The sequence below is a fragment of the Pan paniscus genome, chromosome 1, assembly GCF_029289425.2.
Source record: "Pan paniscus chromosome 1, NHGRI_mPanPan1-v2.0_pri, whole genome shotgun sequence".
NCBI classification, from domain to species: Eukaryota; Metazoa; Chordata; class Mammalia; order Primates; family Hominidae; genus Pan; species Pan paniscus.
Genome location: NC_073249.2, coordinates 100,872,537 through 100,875,302, shown reverse-complemented (window position 1 = coordinate 100,875,302; position 2,766 = coordinate 100,872,537). Strand labels below are relative to the sequence as shown.

General features: G+C 54.6%; 1 pseudogene; it reads right to left on the bottom strand.

The window, feature by feature from the left end:
- Positions 1–890: 890 nt before the first annotated feature.
- On the bottom strand, positions 891–2,368 carry LOC134729000 (keratin, type I cytoskeletal 9-like; annotated as a pseudogene).
- Between the last annotated feature and the right edge of the window lie 398 nt (positions 2,369–2,766).

Here is a 2,766-nt window from a genome sequence, read left to right as displayed (position 1 = left end):
AATTGATGAGGATTTTGGCATGTGGTATTAGAGATGGTTATTAATTTTTTCCTCTTATTTGCGTTGTTCAATATAGTAAATACTAGCTGTATATGGCTACTTCAATTCAAATTAATTACAATGAAATATACTTAAATATTGAATTTTTTAGTCACTCTTGGTTCATTATTGAGTATCTTCAGCTAAGATTTCCCAACTAAAGACACTAAGAGGTGGCTTAGTTAACTGGTCGTCCACAAATATTGAAGCTGTTGTTAACTCCTGATATATTCTCTGCAAAGAGAATATTCATGAGCCTCCTCCTGAAATCAGCAGCCTAGAGATAGTTTTATAAACGGGATATAAGTTGGAAATCTATATACTCTTTAAGTGTTTGAAATATTAGCTTCCCAGGGAAGAAAATCAAATTCATGATATGTTAGGACAATTTAACTCAAGATGTTCAAAACTGAAATGACATATTCTACAACATGTGATAAAACCACCCCCTAACAACTTAAAGCAAAACAGGGATTGACCTTAAAGACCTGCCTTTTCCTCATCCCCCAGCCAATCAGTTTTCAAATCTTGCATTTTATTTTGAAAGGTCCTTATCCCCCTGGTCTCTTGTTTCTAGACTTGGCACATATTTAAGTTTGTTACCTCTCTCTACTGACTTTTCTCTCTTCAAACAGTATCTATGCCTGCCAAATGTGAACATACAAAAAACAAATCAGAATGTGCCATTCTGATTTAAACTGCTTATTAGTTAATACCCTCAAGATAACATCTGGGTTCTTAGCTTCAATGAGTCAAGCCTACTTACATCTTTTTTTGTCTTTGGCTGCACATTTCCTATCACATCGCATTCCAGCAATGCCAAGCTGTGCCGGCCTTCTACCCCATCTCCATTATTTTGCCCCCCCGCTGCCGCGGCTTTTTCCCCCCACCGCGCCTCGGCTTTTTGCCTGCGGCAGCTTTTTGCCCCCCCAGCGCCAAGGCTTTTTGACCACCGCGGCTTTTTGACCTTCGCCGCTGCGAATTTTGCCGCCCTGGCTTTTGGCCCGCTGCGGCTTTGTCCCCCACCCGCCGCCGCGGCTGTTTGCCCCCTGCCGCTTTTTGCCCCCCCGCCGCCGCGGCTTTTTCACCGCCATGGCTTTTTCCCCCCTGTCCCCGCGGCATTTTACCCTCCGCGGCTTTGTGCCCGCCGCGGCTTTCTGACCCCGCCGCCGCCGCGGCTTTTCACCCCCCCGCCGCCGCGGCTTTTTAGCCCCCGCCGCCACGGCTTTTTGTCCCCCGCCGCCGTGACTTTTTGCCCACAGCGGCTTTTTAGCCCCCGCTGCCGTGGCTTTTTGCCCCATCGCCGCCACGGCTTTCTGCCCCCACCCGCCGCCGAGGCTTTTTCCCCGCCGTGGCTTTCCCCCCTGACCCCGCAGCTTTTTACCCGCCGAGGCTTTTTGCCCCCCGCTGTCGCGGCTTTTTGCCCCCCCGCCGCAGCGACTTTTTCCCCGCCGTGGCTTTTTGCCGCCGCGACTTTTTGCCACTGTCGCCGCCGCTTTTTGTCCCCGCCGCAGCGGCTTTTTGTCCCCGCTGCCGCGGCTTTTTGCCGCCGCGACTTTTTGCCCCCGTCGCCGCCGTTTTTTTGCCACCGCGACTTTTTGCCCCCGCCGCCGAGTATTTTTGTACCCGCCACCGCGGCTCTGAGGGCGGGAGCAGCAGACTCGGCTGCCAGCTCTACTGGCGTCCTGGCAAGGGCAGCGCCGAGGGGTGCTCCTGGTCCAGCTCTCCTGGCTCAGGGATTCCTTGCCTAGGCGCCGGCGCCCCGGGTTCCTTGCCTAGGCCCCTGTGGCCTGTATAGAGCGGCGCTGCCTGCGGAGGCGATGGGAGAGAAGAAGGAGGGCGGTGGCGGGGGTGATGCGGCGGCCACGGAGGGTGGCTCAGGGGCTGCGGCCAGCCGGGCGCTGCAGCAGTGCGAGCAGCTCCAGAAGCTCATCCTCATCTTCATTGGCAGCCTGTGCGGTCTGTGCACCAAGTGCGCTGTGTCCAACGACCTCACCCAGCAGGAGATACAGACCCTGGAGGTAAGGGGTTCGGGGACCCGGGCTGGGCTCCAGGAGCGGCCCAGACACCTCCTTCGGGGCCCCAGTTCACTCCTGGCCGAGTTGCATCCTTGAGCCCACGTCACCCCCTTGGAGGCTTCCCCTCCCTCCTGCACTCGCTGACACGGCAGCCAGAGGACCCGGGACCAGCCCTCACCTTGGGCAGGATTTGTGGAGCGGGTGCGTGGTGGGAACTGGGATGGAGGCTCCAGGGTCCTGTGTGGGTGGGGGTGGGCTGCGCGAGGACATCCCCTTACCCCCTGAATTTCCATCTGGTCCAGCCCTCTCATCTTGTAGGTGAGGAAACCAAAGGCCTGAGGGAGAAATGACTTGCCAGGAACCCCTGTTAAGGAAAATTAACAAAGTGTGGTTATTAAAGAAGAACTGAGTTGGGAGTCAGACCTGGAGGCCCGCACCCTTGTTGAAGACATTATACCACCTTGAGTCTGGCCTGTTGACTGAGGGTGAGCCGCTCCATCCTCATGTGATTGTGGGGTCTTAACCTCAAGGGGTTTCCTGCGGGAAGAAGCAAATGGGTTTGCTTTCCTAGCTCTGTCCAGTATGTTAGGGACCCTGAGGACTGAAGAGACTCTTGGAGAGCCATCTGGTGTATGTCATGGGTGGGTCTTTTTTGAAGGTCAGTCTGCCCAGTGGGCTGGCTCAGCCCGAATGAACTGTCTTGAATCTT